Below are 24,595 nucleotides of genomic sequence, written 5' to 3'. Positions count from 1 at the left end.
TAGATTTACTCCATCTGGTTTATATTGTCTTTCAGTAGGGTTAGCTGTACTATGAGAAAGCAAACCAACTTGTTTAACAGTGAATAGGGCAACTGCAAAATATCCACTACGTTCTATAGTACTGCATTTTTGGACTTGTGTCAGATTGGTAAGTGAAGTTACTGTTTGATAAAGTAGCTGTACTCTGTGCATACTGCTTCAACCAGGAATGGATTTGCATCTCAGGGCAGGATAATTGGGGGGAGGGAGGAGAGAAATAGCTGCACAGTGAGGGGGATTGAGGGGTAGGATCATGCTGTCCTTTGTGGTTCTCAAACCTGGCCTGGGGAACCACCAGCCAGCCAGGTTTTCAGGATATCAATAATGAATATGCATGAGAGAGATATATGCAAATCTTTCTCATGCATATTCATTATGTTACTCTGGGATGATCTAATAATTAAGGGGTTCTTTTACAAAGGCACGCTAGCGTTTTTAGCACACAGTAAAAAATAAGCTGGCAGTAAACACGGAGATGCCCATTATATTCCTGTGGGCATCTACTACTACTACTATAAATCATTTCTATAGCGCTACCAGTCATAAGCAGCGCTTTACAATTGAACATGAAGAAAAGACAGTCCCTGCTCAAAACAGCTTACAATCTAAATCAGGATCAATAAGGAGAAGGGTAGGACAGACAGAAGGGCACATAGGGAAAGGGACTATTGAAGAGAGGAAGACAAGTTAAAGGTTACGGGCAAGTGACAAGTTAGGAGTCAAAAGCAGCATCAAACAGGTAGGTCTTTAGCCCGGATTTGAAGGCGGCCAGGGATGGAGCTAGACGTAACGGCTCAGGAAGCCTATTCCAGGCATAAGGTGTGGCGAGATAAAAGGAACGGAGTCTGGAGTTAGCGATGGAGGAGAAGGGTGCAATTAGGAGAGATTTGCCTAGTGAATGGAGTTCCTGGGAAGGAGTGTAGGGAGAGATGAGGGTGGAGAGGTAGTGAGGGGCTGCAGAGTGAATGCATCTCAGCATTTACTGCCAGCTGAGTTTTACCGTGAGCTAAAAACGGTAATGTGGCTTTGTAAAAGGCCCTCTAAATTAGTCAGATCTTCAGTGGTGCTGTAAACCAATTGACTATTGTTATGCTTAATCATGGAAAAATATCTTAATTAATATATCCCAATCAACACATTTAAATTGTGATTAAAGTGTTCAGTACATCCCCACAATGTTCCACTGGGACTTTATGGCAGCTTGATGAAAATCATTGTACTGTGAGTCCATTTATAGTAATTGTTTTAACCATTTATAAACTGATTGTAAGCTCTGTCGAACAGGGTCTGTCTCTTCATGTTCAAGTGTACAGCGCTGCGTACATCTAGTAGTGCTATAGAAATGATAAGTAGTAGTAGTAAAGTACTTAAATCTGAAAACTTATCTTTGTTGAGATCATTCACAGCTGCTGCTTCAGCGTTGCTCCCAAAAATAGTATTTAAGTCCCAGAGGTATAATCAAAAGTGCTCCACCATTGTGCAAAATATATGTGATATAATAAAATAAAATGAAAAATATGAAGATGATCCAAAGGTTGTAGATCCTCTAAGTATCAAAGAAGGAGTCTCAATGGTATTGATCAGATCCACTCGAACTGTTCAGTCAGAAACCCCATCAATAATCCACAAAACCATTACTCAAACAATCTTCAACTCCTTCATTTTGAAGTTCATCTATATCCATATCTTCTATCCTTCTTCTATCCTCCAATCCAATTCAGCAATACAAAGTTCACAATTTTCAATCTCAATATCTTGGGCTCAACATGGGTCCATGTTTTGTATGTAGCGTCATCAGGAGGTCAAACTAAAACAAAAAATTTATTGTGAAAATTCCTCACAAAAAACACATCCCCATTTATCAAACATTTTTCAAATTACAATATATAAAAAGGTATTAAAACTTACTGTTCAGCTGCTAAACTCAACTCCATAAATTTCACAAGCATGGCGCTAGTTCTCTGAAGACAACCCATATACACTGCTTAAGTACCGGCTTCCAAGCATCACTTCACTACCGAAAGCTGCAATCAATCTATTAACAGGTGATTCCATTCCACTTTATTCAATCCATGAAGGATAACAGTATTCCATAAGTAAATTAACTTTCAATATCAATTTCCTCTTGACATCCCGACCCTGGATCAATGACTTTTGAACCAAAACCACAAACCAGAGATCTTCCATCCAGTGTTGAGCTGACATCCAGTGCTCCGCTAGTGGAGTATCTGTGCATTGCAGGTGAAGATTGCTTAAATGTTGAGCTATCTATACTTCATTTCATCTACATACCACATTTGGCATGGGCATATTGATTTGCATACAGTGGAGGCAGTGTATGCAGATTTATCTCTTGCATATTCATTGTGGTTATCTTGAAAACCTGACTGGCTGGGTGAGCCCAGAGGAGTGGATTGAGAACCTCTGTTCTAGAGTCAGCTCTAGGAGTTAAGCTATGTAACTATGGGGGTCTTTTAGTACAGTAAGGTACGCTAGAGTTTTTAGCTCGCAGTAGAAATCAGCTGGCTCTAAACATTGAGACACCCATTATATTCCTTTGGGCATCTCAGTATTCAGCGCCAGCTGATTTCTAACACAAGCTAAAAACACTAGTGCACTTTAGTAAAAGACTTCCTATATGAATGACTTATATTTACAGTATGGGGAAATGACAAAATAGTTAATAGCCTTATAAGGAGTTTGTAGTGATACAAATGTCACTGTTTTCACAACCATTGTTCAGTAGGGTAGTGATAGAATTATGCCGGACATTCCACCACTGAATAATCCCCCGCAAAGTATCGGGTAATTTTTGTCTGTCTTCTAGCAGTTATGCTACAGGAACAAAGTACAATAAAAACACTTGCTGCTCATTCCTCTTTTTTAGGTTCCTGTTCTTCTTTCACTGTTTTGCCCCATTGTATTTATTAATGCACCTGATAATCTCAGCAAGAACAGTTCTCACCTGAGGAAGGTAGAAACATTGGTTATATGTGGTTGATGGGGAGAGGAAGGGAGAGAGGGCAGGGTATAACCACCAGAGGACAGGCCCCTTTCTGGTAGTAACTATTTATGAGCTCTGATGCTGTTGAAATAGTTAACCTGCTAGAGGAGTGGACAAGCTACCTTTAATCACTGTGGAGCCACATCATACAAAAGACAGACTAATGGATCAGTGGTACTGGCTACATTGAGAGGCTTCCAGTAACACTGGTAATCTACAAGAACAACTGGCAGCTGGTTAATAAATGTCACTAGAATCCCTTTATGTGGTTTCTCTGCAACAAATTTGCAATCATTTGTTTTCTATTTTTATTGGTGTTTTTTTCTGTTCTCAGGCAAATCTAAATAGTGCAAATGTACAGTAGTAAAATTAGCAGTCATATGTTGAAGCCAGGAACCTGACTGTGCTGTCCAAAATGCAAAACTGGTATGATGTGGGGATGTAGTTGGATCCAATAATACTGGAAACATGCCACTGGCATTCTAATTAAAATCCTGCAAGTACAGATCTATCTACTCCTAGGTGCATGAAGCTTGGGACTCTCAAAATCCAACCTATATTTTACAGCATGACTGCGCTTTCTGCTCAGAAGAGTCAACTGCAGTATTGTGGGAAACAAATGTTCACCTGATGTTAACAAAAAACAATTATGGTTGATGGTACTGAGCAAGATAACTATTAAAAAAAATTGGTAAAAACTAATAGAATATGGGAACATCTGCTAAAGCATATCAGACACTTAGGATTATTAGATTCTATATATCATGCCTAAAAATTTGGCGCCAAAATGAAATTCACCTAAGTGAATAAAAATCTATAAAGTACACCTTAATTTAGGTGTACTTTATAGACTAAGCCTTAATTTCCACGCAGTATATAGAATATGGTGAATGGCCATGACAGTGCCTAGCTCTAGGTGTGGCCATTTAAGCCAAATAAAACTTAGTGTAAATACTGGCACCTAAGTAAGGTGCAGAGCAGGTGTATTCTATAACCCTGCACATAGTTTACTGGAATGCCCATGACCCGCCCATTCCACACCCACAGCCACGCCCCCTTTTGGCAGTGTGCTTTAGAATTTACACACACTGCTTTGCAGAATACACTTAGTGGGTAATGTGCATGAATTCTAATTAATGCCAACTAGTGCTGATAATTGCTTGTTAACATTCAATTATTAGCACTGATTAGCTTGTCAACTAAAAGGTCCTTTTAGAAAGGCACGCTAGCGCTTTTAGCACATGCTAAAAATAAGCATGCATGAAATGCTAGAGACACCTATAGGAATATATGTCTCTAGCGTTGAGTGCACGCTAAAACATAGTGCACTCTAAAAACACTAGCGTGCCTTTGTAAAATACCCCCTAAATAAGTTATGCGCATTGTTATGGAATACGCTTCAATTTCTGCATGGAAATCTCGGCTCAATATATAGAATCCGGCTGTTAATACGGACAACAAATTTCTGTAAAGACAATACATGAAAAATGACCAAGAAAAAATGAAGCAATAAAAATAAACATTCAATTCAATAAAGCACTGTGTTCCATTTTACTACCCTACAAACAGGATACACACACAAACACAGGGAGGCTACTAACAACAGTAGAATTGATGTATAATGAAAAGTGAGTTATGAAATGCAGTTTTTCAGCGCAAATTCACATTCATAGATTGCTCACTTGGATGTATAACTGTGAAGTTGGTAACTGTAGATAGTGCTTTCCTTTCATTAGAAGGTGCATGAGAGAAAGCTTTTGCTTATTTGGTTTCAAAGTTTTGGAATTCTGTGCTCTTGACTTGGATGCCCTTTTACTAAGCAAAAACGTGTGTGTGGTCAGTCAATCACCTACTATGGCCAGAGTTTCGCTATAACCAATAGCAGGAAGATTGTACGTGGTTTAAAGTTACTGGTCATTCATGCCTTGAGACAGCTACCAGCAGCGAAACTCTGGCCATAGTCGGTGTGATTAACTGACCACACACACGTTTTTGCTCACCTGCACTTTGAAGTTTAAGCTAAGTAGCTTTTTTACTTCCTTTGTGGATCCATTAATTGTCAATTCTGTGATGTTTAGCAATTTTGAACCAAAGAATTAAGGGTTTTTTTTTTAATGCCAATGAAGAGAAGTAACCCATATATTTTCCTCAACCTTTGTTTTTGAAAATATTGATTTTGGTTGGAGGTTGGGTTCAGAGGCTTTTTCTTATCAAGGTTCTATTGCACTTCACAGGATTATAGTTCTGTTAAAGTACTTTGCTACCCATATTAGAGAGATTATTTTGTTCAGTAGTATCAGGACTCTTTATTCCTTGTTGTGGATTGAAATAAGAATTTCCCCCTAACTTTCCCCTGTCTGTACGTTTAGCTTTCTCTTATCCTTTTTTGATACTTTGTGCCTTTTTAAAAAAATCTGTGAGCCACATCTACAGCTTGAGATTCAAATTGAACTGGGGAGGAACACAATCTTTTCAAGCTTAAAAACTAATTGGCAGATTATTTTTGCGGTTTCTCACATGAAAACTTTCATAGTGAAGCAACTCATTCCTATCAGTAGGTTTTCTAAAAATTGTAGTTTGGAAGTGTTCATCACATTTCTTAATCAAAATATCTAAAAATGACACTTCAACAGTATTGACATTTTTTTGGGGGGGCGGAATCTTAAATTGCTATCACATTTGTTTAACCACTCAAAAAGTATCTCAAATTTCTGACAATCCCCTTGCCATGCTGGTTTGATGCCTATTTCTGTATTGGCTTGAAGTGAATGTAAATCTTCTTTCTCCTCTTTGGAAAGATTGTAGAAGATACGTTTTAATTTTTCAAGCTGTTTTGTATCTTTCAAGACAAGTTTCTGTAACACTTGGATTGCAGAATCAGATAAACCTGGAGGTACCCATTTGGACGTTCTTTTCACTACAGAAGAATCTCTTTGTGTTGCCGATAGTTTGGAAAAGTGGTGTTGGATATGCAATTTCCTAGTGAACTTAAATAAGTCAATGCCCTCTTAAAAAAAAAAAAAAAAGAAACAACCCAAGTGTTTTAAGTTATTTTTTTAGCATTTTAATGTATTTTTGATCTCAAATGATGTCAGCATGATGTTTTTGATGCCAAAATCGTGTTTTAAATAGATTGATTCGAGGGACATTGGATTTTGAGGGGCCCTTTTACTAAGCCGTGTAGGCACGTATGCGAGTCAATTTTGAGCTACCACCCGGCTACCACAAGCGCTGGGTGGTAATTTCATTTTTTATGCATGTCCACTAAGCATGCCGGAAATTTTCCGGCGTGCAGTGCTAACCGGGCGGTAATTGACATTGTACACTCGTAGACCATTACCGCCCGGTTAACACGTGAGATTTTACCGCTTGATCAATGAGTGGCGGTAAGGTCTCAGGTCCAATATGGAAGTGTGCCAATTTGTATTTTGCCGCACGTCCATTTTTGGCCAAAAACAAAAGGGCCTTTTTTGCAGGCACATTGAAAAATGGACCTAAGCACAGCCAATACTACTACTACTACTTGACATTTCTATAGCGCTACTAGGGTTACGCAGCGCTGTACAATTTAACAAAAAAGGGGCAGTCCCTGCTCAAAGGAGCTTACAATCTAAAGGACAAAATGACAAGTTGGGGTAGTCTAGATTTCTTGAATAGTGGTTAGGTGCCAAAGGCGACATTGAAGAGATGGGCTTTTAGCAGGGATTTGAAGATGGGCAGGGAAGGGGCCTGGCATATGGGCTCAGGGAGATTATTCCACGCATGGGGTGAGGTGAGGCAGAAAGGGCGGAGCCTGGAGTTGGCGGTGGTGGAGAAGGGTACTGAAAGGAGGGATTTGTCTTGAGAGTGGAGGTTACGGGTAGGAACGTAAGGGGAGATGAGGGTAGAGAGGTAGGGAGGGGCTGCAGATCGAGTGCATTTGTAGGTTAGGAGGAGAAGCTTGAACTGTATGCGGTACCTGATCGGAAGCCAGTGAAGTGATTTGAGGAGAGGGGAGATGTGAGTATATCGGTCCAGGCGGAAGATAAGACATGCAGCAGAGTTCTGAACGGACTGAAGGGGGGATAGGTGGCAAAGTGGGAGGCCAGTGAGGAGTAGGTTGCAGTAGTTGAGGCGAGAGTGGATGAGAGTTTGGGTGGTGTGCTCAGAGAGGAAAGGGCGAATTTTGCTAATGTTGTAAATACACACATCTACACCAGCGCAGGAAATTTTTTCAGCGCACCTTAGTAAGTTTTGTATTTATTTATAAGCAGCCTTTTTGTAATCTCTTATCTTGTCTGCTATGTTTATAAGTTTGTTTTTAAAGGCAGCAGCAGCAGCTTTTAGTGTACTATTTTGAATGGGTTTAGTTTCACTGTTTTTTTAAGATCATTTTTATTTGTTAGAATGCAGTATTTGTTCTCATGAATATTATGTTCTCTTGTAGTTCTATGTTAGGGACTGGAGACCCCTATGAGTGTAACCTTATAAGTGCTATAGGCTGCCTCGATCAGGCCATCCTCGATCCGCTTCAATCCAGTTTTCGCCCTCTACAGTCGACAGAAACAGCACTCTCTAAAGTCTGTAATGACCTGTTCCTTGCCAAATCCAGAGGCCACTACTCCATCCTCATCCTCCTTGATCTATCCGCCGCTTTTGACACGGTCAATCATGATTTACTTGTTGCCACACTGTCCTCATTTGGGTTCCAGGGCTCTGTCCTCTCCTGGTTCTCCTCCTATCTCTCCCACCGCACCTTCAGAGTACACTCTCATGGATCTTCCTCCACCCCCATCCTGCTCTCTGTTGGAGTTCCCCAGGGATCTGTCCTTGGACCCCTTCTTTTTTCAATCTACACCTCTTCCCTGGGCTCACTGATTTCATCTCATGGTTTCCAGTATCATCTTTATGCTGATGACACCCAGCTGTATCTCTCCACACCTGACATCACTGTGGAGACCCAGGCCAAGGTATCGGCCTGCTTATCCGACATTGCTGCATGGATGTCCAACCGCCACCTGAAACTGAACATGGCCAAGACCGAGCTTATCATCTTTCCACCAAAACCCACTTCTCCTCTTCCTCCGCTCTCGATCTCAGTTGATAACACCCTCATCCTCCCCGTCTCATCCGCCCACAACCTCGGAGTCATCTTCGACTCCTCTCTTTCCTTCTCTGCGCATATCCAGCAGACAGCCAAGACCTGTCGCTTCTTCCTCTTTAACATCAGCAAAATTTGCCCTTTCCTCTCTGAGCACACCACCCAAACTCTCATCCACGCTCTCATTACCTCTCGCCTTGACTACTGCAACCTACTCCTCACTGGCCTCCCACTTAACCATCTATCCCCCCTTCAATCCGTTCAGAACTCTGCTGCACGTCTTATATTCCGCCTGAACTGATATACTCATATCACCCCTCTCCTCAAGTCACTTCACTGGCTTCCAAGCAGATACCGCATACAGTTCAAGCTTCTCCTTCTTACCTACAAATGCACTCAGTCTGCAGCCCCTCATTACCTCTCTACCCTCATCTCCCCTTATGTCCCCGCCCGAAACCTCCGCTCACAGGACAAATCCCTCCTCTCAGTACCCTTCTCCACCACCGCCAACTCCAGGCTCCGTCCATTCTGCCTCGCCTCACCCTATGCTTGGAATAAACTTCCTGAGCCCCTACGCCAAGCCCCCTCCCTACCCATCTTCAAATCCTTGCTCAAAGCCCACCTCTTCAACGTTGCCTTCGGCACCTAACCTTTATAACTTTCAGGAAATCTGGACTGCTCCAATTTGACTGCCCCTACTTGACTGACTGTACATTTGTCCTTTAGATTGTAAGCTCTTTGAGCAGGGACTGTCCTTCTATGTTAAATTGTACAGGGCTGTGTAACCCTAGTAGCGCTCTAGAAATGTTAAATAGTAGTAGTAGTAGTAGTAGTAGTAGTGAGATGCTAGGTGTTTCTTGGTCCTAGTTGTTTTTAGATGTAGTTGACATTATAAGAAGATTCTCATACCCTTATTTTTATTTTGTTTTAATTTTAGGTGGACTGTGGATCAGGGGCGTAGCCAGACTTCGGCAGGAGGGGGGTCCAGAGCCCGAGGTGATGGGGCACATTTTAGCCCCCCCCCCCCGGCGCCGCCGCCAACTTTGATGACCCCTGCCGACGACCCTCTCGACCCCCTCCCGCCGCCAACCCTCCTCCGCCGTCGCCTTCCTTTGCTGGCGGGAGACCCCAATCCCCACCAGCCGAGGTCCTCTTCTTCCCGTGAAGGCTTTGTTCTGTTTCTGACATCCTGGCTGATCTGCAAGGCTTCGTTCTGTTTCTGTGAGTCTGACGTCCTGCACGTACAACGTGCAGGATGTCAGAAACAGAACGAAGCCTTTGCGGGAAGAAGAGGACCTCCTCGGTTGGCGGGGATTGGGGTTCCCCGCCAGCAAAGGTAGCCCACGGCGATGGCGGGGGAGGGTTGGCGGCGGGAGGGGTGGTCGAGAGGGTCGTCAGCAGGGGGGTCCAGGGCCAAATCTATGGGGGCCTAGGCCCCCCTGGCCCCATGTAGCTACGCCACTGCTGTGGATTGTTTGTCCAACTTACACTTTAAAATTATGCCCCTGAAGCAGGCACTAGGTGCCAAAACATGTTGCGCTTATGGACTAGTATAAAAGTGTTTTTGGACTCAATATTTCCACTTATCATAAGGTTGTTTTTGGACTATTAAAGGATTTTAACAAACAGCTATTGGCTCATCATTGCTGCTTTGTGTTTGTGATATTTTTTTAGTGACAGGATGAATAAGATGATGGGCAGGAGTGAATCTGTAGTTTAAAATTTTTTTGAACTTTATGTTTGTTTCTATGTTTCATTTTCATTGCACCATGCCTTGAGAAATTTTGGTTATCAAAATGTAATCAAATGAATAAATAAATGTAAAAATTACACTTTGGACTATAATCTTCAAATATTTAGGGGGAGAATGATTAAAGATTTTTCTACCCCATAACAATTTAGGAAAGTCCTTTTCATGTTAATCACTTGCACCTAAAATTGCATCCCCAAATTTGGGAGCTTCCAAGATGCACCTGTAACTTAATTGAGCAATGAGCTAACAGCCAATTATTGTAGTTAATTGGCTCCATTTAGAATTTGCACATGCATCTGGCTGCGTGCTATTCTATAAGGCTTGGCACATAACTTTTAAAGAATGTGACTGTAAAGGGGGCATTGTGCTTTTACGCTTTCAAATAGAATCAAGATTAGGGGACGCTCCATGTAACTGATTGGTAGCACATTTAAAACCTGTTCAACAAGGCATACCACACTGATCCATCCTAATTATTTAGATTATAAGCTCTTTGAGCAGGGACTGTCTTTTTCTTGTTTGGTGTACAGCGCTGCGTATGCCTTGTAGCGCTATAGAAGTGATAAGTAGTAGTAGTAATCATCAGACAACGAAACTCAAGCCTGAACTGGATAAAACCTAACTCTCTGCATGTGACTACCAAAGTCTACTCTACCACGAAAGAACTTTAACACAATACCACTTTACCTCTTATTCCGAATATGAACTCTCTATACTTGACTGCTTAATCTACCATGTCAATCATGATCTTAGTGTAATACCACCTGTATCTCTCACTCTGGAATTGGCGATCGCCATTACGGAACAATGTAAGCCACATTGAGACTGCAAATAGGTGGGAAAATGTGGGATACAAATGCAACAAATCCTATATAATAAAACACACCTCCAACATTCTGAAGCTGACTGCATGGCTGAGGCATTCCTGCTCTCTGTATCCATCTCCTGAATTGACATCACGTACTTCTGGGTTCGTCACAAGCAGAAGTGACCAACCACACGAGGTTTCTCGGCTTCAGAATGTTGGAGGTGCATTCTATTAAATTGGATTGGTCAGTTCCTTGAAGCACAGCCAGAGCTCAGCATCCTGCACAGTAACGCTCAGACACCAGAAAGAGAGAGGGGGGGGGGGGGGCCTGACACCAGAGAGGGGGGGGGGAGGTATCTCTGTCACACATACACTCTCTCCCTCACACACTCTCTCTCTCTCACAGTCAATGTCTTTCTCTCACTCACACACTCTATGTCTTACACTGTATCACATTCACTCTCTATGTGTCACACAGTCACTCACACACTCTCTTGGTCTCATTCACTCAGTCTCACAGAGAGTCTGTGTCTCACACACACTCTCTCTCTTGCACACGCTGCATCTGTGTGAAACACACTCTAACACTGTGTCTCACACTTGCACACACTCTCATTCTCTCACACACACTCTCTCTCACAGACACACTCGCACCCAGACTCAGTCTCTCTCTCTCTCTCACACACACACACACACACACACACATTCACTCTCTCTCTCACACACAGTCACTCTCACATTCACTCTCTCAAACATACACACTCCAAGGAAAAATTTGCTAGCGCCCGTTTCATTTGTGCCAGAAATGGGCCTTTTTTACTAGTAAATAAATAAAACACATATATTTCACCTAGTGCATACCTGAGCTATCTATTTACTGCCTGAGAATGTGGTCAAGGTAGTTAGCACAGCTGGATTTATAAAGGGTTTAAACAAGTTCCTGGAAACCAAGAGGGCAACTCTATAAACTGGTGCCAAGCAGTAGGTGTCACAATGGAGCGTGCTTAGTGCCAATTCTGTAATGGCGTCAGGGCGCACCTAAGCTGGTGTGCTTATAGTAGTACAGTAAAGAAAGACTGTAGAAATGCCAGCTTATGTCAATGGAATGCAACTGATAGCATTCTACAGGTTGCATCTGCCACTTAGTGATGCCCATAACATGCTCATGCTCCGGACATGTGTACGCCCCCTTGTAGTTGCACGCTAATCAACTTGCATGCACTGGTTACAGAATAGCACCTAGCAGTTACTTGCATAACTTTCAATTATGCCAGTCACATGGGTAAGTGCAGTGGTGTGCTGGAGCAAGCTCTTACAAGCTTGCAAGAGCCATTTGTTAAGTTTTTCAGAATTTTGGGAGCCTGTTGTTAAAGTAGGCCTCCCCTCCCATGTCTACTTTTAACAACTGGCTCCCAAAATGTGGGCTCAGGCCCCCTCTTGAATTCTCTTTTACTCTGCTGGTGGGAATGCTGAGCCCCACCAGCCAAGTTGCTGCTGCTCCCCGCTCCTTGTTTCCAGCTCTGAGCAGCACGCTGGGACTTTTCGTACATGCATGAGAAGTCAGAGCCAGAGAGAAGCATTGGGGAGTGGTGGCAATCCATTTATTTGCTGGTGGGGCTTGGCATCCCTGCCAGCAAAGGTATACCTAGCATGAGGGTGGCGGGGGAGAGAGGCATACGTTGCCCCCACCAGTCTACTTCTGACCCCCCACCCCAAATTGCAGGGCTGGCTACGCCCGGAGAGACAGCCGTTGTTAAAAATTTACCAGCACACCCCTCCATGAGTGCTAATATTCTGCAACTTACATGTGCTAATTTTAGGTGCCAACTTATAGAAATGCCTTCCACGTGCATAACCCATTATTAGCCATGTAGACTTGGAAGGGGCACGGCTTACCTTTGGGTGTAAGCAACAAGGAACAGATCTACTATTTAGATCCTTTTTGGTAATTGTGACCTGAATTGGCTGAAACAGGATGCTGGACTCACTGGACTTTTGGTCTGATCCAGAATGACACTTCTTATGTTTTTGTGTAATAGGAACTTGAACTGGCAGCTGGAATTTGAGGCAACCAGGTCTGAAACAAGAAATTGCAGCTGGAAGCAGGACTGCATTTGGAACTTGGAAGACTGGAAACAAGGTAGGAACTGGGACTAAGAGCTGGTGTTTGATCGATGCTTGGAACTGAGACAGGGGCAGGAACAAGGGGCCTGAGTGGCAGAAAAAAGCATACAATGACATGTTGTTGCAATCCGTATAGTTTCCACATTTGTAGCTTCCTGGTTTGAAAGGCAAAAGAGTTTTGTTTTTTCATTCCTGTGGACTAGGATCAACAGAAATTAAAAAAAAAATCTGACAGACTGGAACAAGACAGGGTATGTAGCAGCAGGGGATGCAAGGCTGGAACCAGGCATAGGCAGGGAAACTACAGCAAATAATCCAAAAAAGGCAACAGCTTCACCACAACAGTAAGGTGCTCAGAGGTGAGCTTGAGTAGCCATCTGGTTGTTACAGACAACTTTCAGTCACCAGTAACCACAGTTAAGTTGGTTTTAGTCAATCCCCTTACCTGAGGGGTGGGTTTGCTCTTCTAACATTGCAGCCACTCCAAGATTGGGGTAGCTTGAACAGAACAAGGTATATGTGCAGTGGTGAGGAGCTTTGCAACAAAGAACTGGTTTCAATTATTATCCTCTGGTGGCTGGGGGACCAAAGCTCAAGCCCTCTGTATAACCACTCACTCAGCTTAAGGCCCAGCAATGGCTGACTGTAATACAAACCTACTTGCTACTGTGAGTACAGGTACCTAGAATAAGAAAACCAGGCTTCCATGAGCTAATCTACCCTTTATAGCAGCCTAGATCTAGGGGCCCTTTTACTAAGCCGGGTAGGCGGGTACGGGTGTCTTATGCGTGTCAATTTTGAACTACTGCCTGGCTACCGCGAGGCCCGGGCGGTAATTTCATTTTTTACGTGCGTCCACTAGGTACACTAGAAAATTTCCGGTGCACAGCGCTCACCGGGCAGTAATCAGCATGGTACACACGTAGACCATTACCTCCCGGTTAACGCGTGAGACTTTACCGCTAGGTCAGTGGGTGGCGGTAAGGTCTTTGTCCCAAAATGGACACGTGCTAATTTTTATTTTGCCGCATGTCCATTTTTGACCAAAAAAAGGCCTTTTTTGCAGGTGCACTGAAAAACGGACCTGCATGCGTCCAATACACGCGTCTACACCAGCGCAGTCCATTTTTGGGCCACCTTAGTAAAAGGACCCCTCGACAGCTAGCATTCATTTAAAAGCCATTCTCTGTACTCAGTACACATGCTGATCACACAGTCCAGAAAAACTATACCTCGTAGCTGTTAGATTCCACTGGTATGACTGTACATACAAAAATGGGTCTCCAGTGGGGTTTGTCTGTTAACAATTTTACGCTTATTCTTTGTAATCCAAATGCATAGTTCTCTTATGGGCTTTTTTAGCCGCAGAGACTTAACCACAGGGATGTTTCAGCACATACATTCAGAACTGGCAGAGGTTGGCTTGATTTTGAACTTACTGCTAGCTCCTGGGTGGCACAAAGGAATACGGTAACATGTTGCTGCAATTTGCCCAGTTTCCACATGTGTAGCTTGCTGGTTTGAAAGGCAAAAGAGCTTTTGATTTCTCAAGTGTGGACTAGAATCAACAGAAATAAGAAAAAAATAGGTTTGACTCTGGCATTTGGACAAAAAAAAAAAAGTAGAGGATTTTAGGTTTTAACCCATAAATGTTGATAAAACACTCTTCACGCAATAATATTAACAGCACCATATTTCCTATCCAAGCTCCTTAAGTTTGGAAAAATGTACTGACAGGTATGGATATGATGACACATTATTTGCATTTCAGGAAACAATGTGGAGGAGTGGCCTAGTGGTTAGGGTGGTGGACTTTGGTCCTGGGGAACTGAGGAACTAAGTTTAATTCCCGCTTCAGGCACAGGCAGCTCCTTGTGACTCTGGGCAAGTCACTTAACCCTCCATTGCCCCATGTAAGCCACATTGAGCCTGCCATAAGTGGGAAAGCACGGGGTACAAATGTAACAAAAAAAAAATTAAGGGGTCCTTTTACTAGGATGCACTGAAAAATGGCCTGCAGTAGTGTAGATGCGTATTTTGGGCGTGCACAGAATTATTTTTCAGCGCACCTATAAAAAATGCCTTTTTTTTTGCATTTTTTGCCAAAAATGGACGTGCGGCAAAATGAAAATTGCCGCGTGTCCATTTTGGGTCTGAGACCTTACCGCCAGCCATTGACCTAGCGGTAAAGTCTCAAGCGGTAACCAGGCGGTAATGACCTACGCGCGTCCGAAAATAAAAAATTATTTTTCGGACTGGCATAAAAAATGAAATTACTGCAAGAGCCACGCGGTAGCCGCGTGGTAACTCCATTTTGGCGCGCATTGGGCATACGTAGACACTTACGCGGCTTAGTAAAAGGGCTCCTAAGACTGTACTTTTTAGAGAATAAGTTTAATTTTATTGAGACTAATGATTCTTATATTATCTTGTATGCCATGTAATTCCTAAGGACCATACCTTGGTTTCTTGATTTTGGAAACCGCTTAGAACTTGTGGTTTTAGCTGTATAGAAGTGTGATGTAATGGCTTCTCTTCTATCCTTTATTCTTTTTTTGTCCCTTTGATGCACACAACTATATACTTGATTCTACCAGAAAATGTATCCAGCAATAGTACCTGTGGTATATAAATGCTGATTTGTATCTTCATGGAACAGTTAATTAGCTAGAAAATAAATACTGAAAACTTTACAATTTCTAACCGCCTAAGAATAGAAGTCCTATATAATCTAGAGAAACCAAGAATACCCATCTTTTTTTAAAGACAAACTGAATCCTTAAGGAAATGAGGTATTTCTTGCACTATTGGTTACAAACAAAAAGAACCACTAATTATGATAAGGGCTGACAGACTGAAACCAGCTGTCAAAACAATTGGTCTTGTCTGGCTCGTGGTGCCCAAGACTTTTATGAGTTTTTGATGATGTATAAATTGCAGGCCTATGAGGGCGAGGGAGATGTCTTTTTAGTAGTAATCCAATGGTTTTGTAAACACATCTGACTTGTTTGTTCAATGTTCATCTCAAATTTGGAGGTATGATCCTTTTTATAATTTCTCAAGATTCATTTGACAGCAGCTGTGATTGCTTCACTCTGTAAATTACTATGAGGTCCTTTTACAGAGCTGCAGTAAACTTTGGCTTAAGTTTGCCCTTATGCGGGTCATTGCCAGATTTTTCTATTTTTTTCACTAATGGTTGTGCACTGTTGCCATTAGCGTGCAGCCATTAAAAAAATTACTATGGGATCACTTACCACCACCACCTGTTTTGTAGGCGGTAAGGGCTCCAGCGTTTTCCGTGTGCTAACCAATTAGCGCACAGTACTACAGATGTACTAACTGGTTGATGCAGGAGTGCCCACTCTCTGCCCCTGAAAAAATTCCCCCAAAATATATTTACCATGCATGATCCTTTAGTACAACCTGTGTTAGCAGGGCCGGCCCAAGGCAAGATGCCACCTGCGACAAAACTTGCATGCCGCCTCCCCCCCCCCCCTCTGGATCGAGATGCTGCCCCCCTGGGTGTTTTACCTGGTCACGGTGACTCTTCAAACCTGGCAGCGATTCCCATACACTGCCCTGCTGCTGCTGGTACCTGTCTCTTCCCTTTACTGCCTGAGCAAAACAGGAAGTTATTTCAGGCAGCTGCAGTAAAGGGAAGAGGTGGGTGCTGGCGGCGGCAGGGCAGCGTATGGGAATTGCTGCCGCTGCCGGGTTTAAAAAGTCACTGCGACCAGGTAAAATGCCTCAAAATCGCCCCCTGAAATGCCACTCCTAAAGAGTGCCATCTGAGGCCTCCACCTCAGGTGGCCTAATGGTCGGGCCGCCCCTGTGTTAGGCCATTTTTTGTTGGGTTAGGTGTGTGTTAGCATCTCATGCAGCTTAATAAAAGGACCTCTATATGATTTTGAATGACAACTGGTTCACTTTTCTTCTTCAATCTTAAATAAAAATACAGCAGATTATATTATCTATTAAGACTATTCTCTCTCTTCTGGTCAGGGTATAACTTAAATAGATCTGCCTGTCTTCCAACAGCAATACAGATTACTTGTTGAAACAATTGAAAGAAGGTGTTGATGGCTGAATTATATGTAACAGGAGTAGAGGTGCTGTTAAGCTTCAAAGTACTTCTGTCTTCAGCAGATGCCACATCAGCAATCTTCAGGTGCCTAAAAAGTGTAGTGTTCAACATCCTTTCAGACCTAAAGCTCACTATGAAATTTGTGAAAGCCATTAAGGGGCACAAAGCTGCAAGTTTTCTTCAAAACTAATATTTTCTGTGTTCAAAGAATGATGTGATAATTTGTCATTTATGTTCTCTTCTGTTTAACCTCATATTTTGGCCCTCAGTGCCTCCATTGTTGTCCTCTGACTGTTTTGCATGTTTGTGTCTTTAGAAATCCCTATTGTGGTAAGTTGTACCTGAAGTACCTGATTAATAACCACTCTCCACAGGGCTGGAAAAATTCCTGGTGCAAACTCAGGACTTGATGCCAAATAGATCCTGGCAAGGACAAGAGAACTGCATTAGCTGCTATTATCAGGAACAGGTGAAAGAATGGATGAAGGGAAATAAGATGAAGAAAGGGAGATTGAAGGAAAGAGGAGAGGCTGAGGAGAAGTTGTTTCTGGAGAGGCAGGAGAAGAAAGTAGAAGGGAGGTGAACCTTAGCTGAGAGTACAGGAACATAAAAACATAAGTGTTGTCATACTGGGACAGACCAAAGTTCCATCAAGCTCAATATCCTGTTTCTAACAGTGGCCAATCCAGGTTGCAAGTACCTGGCAAGATCCCAAAATAGTAAAATAGATTTTATGCTGCTTATCCTAGAAATAAGTAGTGGGTTTTCCCCAAGTTCATAAAGCAGCACAGAGAGGGTCCAAAGTATAGAACAAAATCCAAACAGCAAAAGGAAGCACCAGGAGCCTTCAAAATCGGGAAACAATTTCTTTAATCATACAACTTTAACATCAATTCTTTCCTGAATGACCTGACACAGGCCGTGTTTTGGAGCACAGCGCCTGCGTCAGGGGTCAGTGGAGTAGTGATTTCTAAGGAGCTACTGGAGCTTTCTCCTTTGGGATGAAAAGTTAGATGATTGTCCCACTAGCAGGGGCGTATCTTGGGTTTGGCGGTAGGGGGGGCACATTATAGCCCCCCCGCTGCCATTGCCACCCCCCTGCTGCCATTGCCACCCCCCCCGCCGCCGCCATTGCCACCCCCCTACCGCCGCCAACACCTACCTTTGCTGGCGGGGGACCCCAACCCCCGCCAGCTGAGGTCCGCTTCCTCTAAAAATATTCCTTGAGCTGAGGTCTTTTAAGTTGTTCGTCCTCGCTCCCACTCCTCCGTGCTGCTGTTCAAACTCTGTGGAATCCAGTTTCGGAGTCTGTCTGATGTCGCAGCACGTTGTATGTGCAGGACGACGTACAACGTGCTGCGACAGGGTCCAGGGTGAAATCTGCAGGGGCCCAGGCCCCTGTGGCCCCACGCAGATACACCCTGCCCACTAGATACAAATAAAGTACACTTGGTTGCTTAGTGAAACTGGAGCTGGAACGATCCCTTCATACTCTGATTGTTTGGACTTTGTTCTGTACTTTGGACCCTCTCTGTGCTGCTCTGTTTGATTTAACAGAGCCTTTGAGGAAAGGCTAATGCGGCTAGGGCTCTTCAGCTTGGAGAAGAGACAGGAGATATGATAGAGGTATATAAAATAAGTAGTGGAATGGAATGGGTAGATGTGAATCGCTTGTTTACTCTTTCCAAAAATACTAGGACTAGGGGGCACGCAATGAAGCTACAAAGTAATAAATTTAAAGCGAATTGGAGAAAATATTTCTTCACTCAACATGTAATTAAACTCTGGCATTCATTGCCAGAGAATGTGATAAAAGCTTAGCAGGGTTTAAAAAAAAGGTTTGGATAGCTTCCTAAAAGAAAAGTCCATAAGCCACTAATACAATGGACTTGTGAAAATCCACTGCTTATTTCTGGGATAAGCAGCATAAAATGTACTGTTTTGAGATCTTGCCAGGTACTTGTGACCTGGATTGGCCACTGTTGGAAACAAGGCACTGGATTTGATGGACCTTCGGTCTGTCCCAGTATGGCAACACTTATGTACTTACAGTATTTTCCAGTTGACTTTCCAACTGCTGCTCAAATCTATTACAATTGGGCATACCTTGATTTTTTTTGTGTTCTTTTATGCTTCTAGTGCAATTGTAAGCAGACCTGGGTTTGATACTGGATGTTCATTCACACTCACACAGGGAGTTTTCTCCCTATTTTATATTCCTGAAAGTTTTACTTCAGTTATTGTAATTCTAATCTTCAGCGGAAGACCTTGTGCAAGCCTCCATCTAGATTTCTACAGTCATAAGCTCTCAATCTGGTCACTAGCTGTGGACATTGCATGATATGCTCTTCCTACAAATGGGCTGTGAATGCTGCCTCTGTAATATCCCCAAGCCTGGCCCATCTAGCGAACAAAGGTGCCGTGTCTAGAATCCTTCTGTGTGGCATTGGTCTCATTCCATCTTAGTTTTTATTAATCCACTAAGTTTGTTGTTTTTATTAGTCGCTGCTATATCAACCCCTGGAGTACAGGCAGATATGCGTCTCTGGCATGATTTGCAAGTGAGGGAGGCACTTCCCTATGTTTCTCTTGGTGCACAGAGACATATCAAAAGGATTCATTGTTATACATTAATAGAAACAGAGAACATGACAGCAGAAAAAGATTGTACAGCCTGTCAGGTCTGCCCATCCACACCAGCTGCTCTTCAACCCCATTCTTTTTCTCATATCTTCTGTGCTTGCCCCATGTCTTCTTGAATTTAAATACTGTCATTATTTCTGCTGGGAAGCTGATGGATGCTTCCATTACCTTTTCAGTAAAATTGTGTTTTCTTTAATTTAATCTTGAATTTGGAGGAGTGGCCTAGTGGTTAGGGTGGTGGACTTTGGTGCTGAGGAACTGAGTTCAATTCCCCCTTCAGGCACAGGCAGCTCCTTGTGACTCTGGGCAAGTCACTTAACCCTCTATTGCCCCATGTAAGCCGCATTGAGCCTGCCATGAGTGGGAAAGCGCGGGGTACAAGTTAACTAAAAAAAATAAATCCTGTTACACCTTATTCCAGAGCCTGCTTTTTATGCACTTTTGCTAGGGACATTTACTTCCAAGGTATATCTGCCTATCCTGCCTCTCCTTCAGGGTATTCATGTTTAGATCTTAAGTCTATCCCGATATGCTTGATGATGAAGACCAATGACTATCTGAGCCACTGCCCTCTGGATCAGCTGTATCTGGTTTATATCATTTTTGAAGGGGCAGTCTCCCAAAACTGTATACGATACTCCAAATGAGGTCTCTCCAGAAGCTTACACGGAGGCAATATCTCTTCCTTTTTCTTGCTGGCCATTCCTCTCCCTATGCACCTAAGCATCCTTCTTGGTTTTGCTATTGCATCTGCCTGTTTGGCTACCTTAAGATCACCAAATACAGTCCTTTCTAGACTATGCTCTTCTTTCACGCACAGAAGAGTTTCACACCATTCAGTAATGATCCTTTGGGTTTCTGCAGCCCCTCAGAAGCTTAGAGGAGATTGGGTGGAAGAGCCGGTGGTGGGAGGCGGGGCTAGTGCTTGGGAGGCAGGGCTAGTGCTGGGCAGACTTCTACGGTCTGTGCACTGAAAATAGCAGATGCAAATCAAGGTCAGGTATACACATAAAGTAGCACATATGAGTTTATCTTGTTGGGCAGACTGGATGGACCGTGCGGGTCTTTCTCTGCCATCATCTACTATGTTACTATGTAAATGCGTGATTTTGCTTTTTTTTTTTTTTGCATTAAATATTAGCAGACAAACTCCAGACCATTTTTCAAGTTTTGCTAGATATTCTCTCATGTTTTCCACATCTTCTAGGGCGACTACACTGTGTCATATTTTTGTTATATGTCAAAGGCACCTTTCCCAATTCCCTTCTTCAATACTGCTTAAGAAAATGTAAAAAAACAAAAACAAAAAGCCTGGACCAAGGATACAGATCTGTGACACAACACTGATAACTCTTTCCTTTGGAGTGAGCTTCTATCTACCAGTACCTTTTGTTGTCTCCCATTCAACCAGTTTGTTTTTTTTCAAATCCTGTGTGTGATCAAAATCACAAGTATAAGAAACAACAGCAACAATATATAAAGAAAAGTGTGTTGGCACAAAATATTATAACAAATAGCTTTCTGTTGCATACATAAGTCAGAACTGTCACTGAACAAAGCAACAAACCCAAACTGAGACTTCGTGGTAAATACAACATTTTCAATTTGATCCCAAACCCTCTACCTCAACTACCTATCTAAATTTCCCATTGGTTGAAGAGCAAGGAAGTTAGAATTACCACTATCCCTCCCTGCCCCCCCCCCTAAAGAAAAAAAGCCATAGAGCCATCTCAGGAGAATGTAACTTAGTCAACGGCCCACAAGTTTTCCTCCACCTCTGGAGAGACTCTTTATGTTCAGTTATCAGCTTGTCCATATCATAAGCATACCATAATTTGGTAAGCCATTTAGCCACTGAAGGGACCTCAGCCAGATATTTCTTGGAATGAGAAACAAGAAGGATCTCAAACAAGAAAAGCAATCTAAGCAAAACATTAATTTTGATGGAAGTGATAATACCAAACCGTGGCAACAACCTCTATCACTAAAGGTTCCTCCCGAATTTCCCCCAGTAAAGGTGGTTAGTTAGACTGGAAGAGCTCAGAGAAATGAATAGTCATGTGGACACCCAAGTATCTGATGCTATCACTAACCCACCGAAAGGAAAAGTGGATTTCAAACTGTGCACAAAAGTTGAATTTAGGTTAACATTAAAGAGCTCTGACTTTGTCATATTTACTTATCAATAGAAATCAAACAAAATAAAACATGGAAAAGAAAATAAGATGATACCTTTTTTATTGGACATAACTTAATACATTTCTTGATTAGCTTTCGAAGGTTGCCCTTCTTCGTCAATTTTTGTTTGATTTCTATTGATAACCTTAAGAGTGGATTAACACGGCTACCACACTCCTCATATATACTTTAAATCCAGAGACTTTAGAGTACCAATCAATCTCTACCAAAAGATTAGACAAGGTGGTCAAAGGGCAAGTGAGCACCAATAAACCATTGATAGCAAAGATCATAACTTTGTGTTCCTGTTCATCCACCCCCACGCCCATTATGTCCGAGTTAGGTTTTATAACTGCTGCAAAGTGCTCCATGACCAAAGCAAAGAGGAGGGGTAAGCGCAGGTACCCATGGCGGGTCCTTCTATGTTTTAACATAGAGGAATTGCCAAAACTGATTCATACACAAGCCCTTGGCCTAGAATACCACACCTGAACCCATCCCTGAAAATAATTGCCCACACTAGGCTTTGCTAGGGCAAAGTTGATAAAAGGCCAATGTACCCTGTTGAAGGCCTTCTCTGCATTGATGCTTAGTAAATAGGCTGGCATTTTGATTGATCACCCATCTAATGTGGTCAAAAACCTGGCTTTGGGCACAAATCCCACTTGGTCAAGATGTATCAATCCTAGCAGCATCGCTGCCAAAACCAAGAACCTTAGCCAGTATTTAACATCAACATTTAATACAGAGATAGGACAGTATGAGTGAGTGTCTTTACCCTTCTTAGGTATTACTGGAATTCAAGCTTCCATCATTGTTTCTGGAAGAGACTTCTCTGCTGAGATTGAATTCAGAATATTCACTAATAATAGGGCCAAGTCTGAGGCAAAAGTCTGATAAAGCTCACTAGTAAAGCCATCAAGGTTCAGAGCCTTTTCCGAAGGCAAGACCTTAATGGTCTTCAAGCAGGGATGTATTTACCATTGAGCGAGCCCAGCAAAATGCCCAAGGCTGCACAATGGTAGGGGCCATCTCTAGCTGCTCTCACCTGCAGGTCCTGCATCCTTATCCTCTTCTCTCCCTCTTCTCCCCCTCCCCCCATGACCGGCCCAGTAATACTCCATCCTACCCGTCTCTCTGGCTTCTCCCCAGTATTGCAGCGGGTGGCTGGCAGCGGCACAGGCAGCCCTATAAAACTGACCGCCTCTGGACAGTGGGGCCTTTCCTCTGCCATGTCCTGCCCACAGGAAGTTGAATCAGAGAGCCTGGATGTTGCAGAGGAAAGGCCCTGCCAGAGGCAGCCAGTTTTCAGGATTGCCTCTGCCGGCCACTCACCACAGCATCGGGGAGAAGCCAGAGATATAGGGTGGGGTGAGGAATGGAGGGCAGGAGACATGCTGGGGGATTGGGGGGGGGGGAGAGCTCATAAGGGAATGGGAAGAAAGAGGGAATAATGCTGGACCTTGGGTAGAGGGGACAGATGGAAGAATAATAGAGAGACCTGGACCAAAGGGGACAGAGAAGAGTGGGGGCAGATGCTATGCTGGGAGAGGGGTGGAAAATAGTTGGAAGAGAAAGAGCAAGAGACCTGGACCAAAGGAGATGGAGAAGAGGGGGCAGATGCTGGACTGGGGAGGAGAGAAGATCGAAAGAGATTGGACCAGGGCAGAGAGGGGTAGAGATGCTGAACCAACAGAGGGAGGTAGAGAGAGATGCCACACCATGGAGGGGATGGGGGTGCAGGAGGAAGGGAAGAGAGAGAAGTAGGGACTCAAAGAGATGCTGGCTGAGGAGGAAGCATAGGAAAAGGGACACAGAGGGCAATACTGGACACAAGGGGAGGGATAGGGTTAAATAGGAGAGATGCTGAACATGGAGGGGATAGGAAAAGGGAGAGGGATATGCCATCTTTGGGAAATGTGCTTCCTCCTTCCCTCCCTCCCATCCCCATCATTTAGGAAACAATTTTTTTGCCTGGGGCCTACTCTATCCTAGCTATGCCATTACCTTCAAAACTTCTGTTGCAGTACCTGGGACCTCTAGACTTGCCTGCTGTTCCAGAAACAAACTGGATGTGCAACCAAGTCCAGATAAGCGTTAACATCATCTGGCCTGATTTGCAAATTACAAGAATAAAGAGCCCTGTAATAAGATTTGAGCCTATCCTTGATTTGTGACGTATGAGAAATAATCTGACTACCCCCAACCTTGACCTTAGCAACCCTTTGTCCCTCTGAATTGCGCACAAATAGAAAGCAAACAGCCTATTAGCTTTATTGGTGTTTTCATAATGAGATTGCTTCAGACAGGCACAACAAAACTCTTGGTTTTGATTAAACAAGCTATCCAATCAAAGCCTAGCCCCCTGCAAACCCCTATAAATCCTTGTTGATCCAGTCTACATATGCTTAGCTTTCAATTTTCAAAATCTGAATCTGGTCTTTAAGAGCAGAGTAGCCTAATGGTTAGTGCAGTGGCCTCAGAACCAGGTGAACTGGGTTAGATTTCCACTGCAGCTCTTTGTGACTCTGGGCAAGTCACTTTAACCCTCCACTGCCCCAGGTACAAAATAAGTACAGGTATATAATATGTAAACCACTTTGATTGTAACCACAGAAAGGTGGTATATCAAATCTCAAAGAATGGCCTGAGTGTAGACTGAATTCTACATAGTTACATATTGCCTACCTAAATGGCTCTATCAGATTTTTGTCCTTAATTAAATTAATATTCCTTGTCCAATTCTGACTATCACCCTCCTCCCACATATCTGGTAGGGTCCCCAACATGGGGAATGATCTGAAATAGTGATGTTGCTTATATGCGAGGAACCTCCCCCACCCTAGGACCTACCATCAATGAGTAAATAATCTATATGA

The 24,595-nt window shown here is 43.1% G+C and overlaps 1 protein-coding gene across 1 annotated transcript in view; it reads left to right on the top strand.

Annotated features, from left to right (window-relative positions):
• The window catches only part of FAM49B (family with sequence similarity 49 member B), a 494,888-nt gene that overhangs the window by 99,004 nt on the left and 371,289 nt on the right, over positions 1-24,595 (top strand). Inside the window, exon 2 of the mRNA XM_030219138.1 lies at positions 12,724-12,824. The gene's annotated coding sequence lies outside the window, so the exon portion shown is untranslated. The remainder of the gene's footprint in view (positions 1-12,723; positions 12,825-24,595) is intronic.

Source organism: Microcaecilia unicolor, chromosome 1 (genome assembly GCF_901765095.1).
Source record: "Microcaecilia unicolor chromosome 1, aMicUni1.1, whole genome shotgun sequence".
NCBI lineage: Eukaryota > Metazoa > Chordata > Amphibia > Gymnophiona > Siphonopidae > Microcaecilia > Microcaecilia unicolor.
The sequence above is the reverse complement of the archived record's forward strand: the minus strand, read 5'-3'. Positions and strand labels throughout refer to the sequence as shown.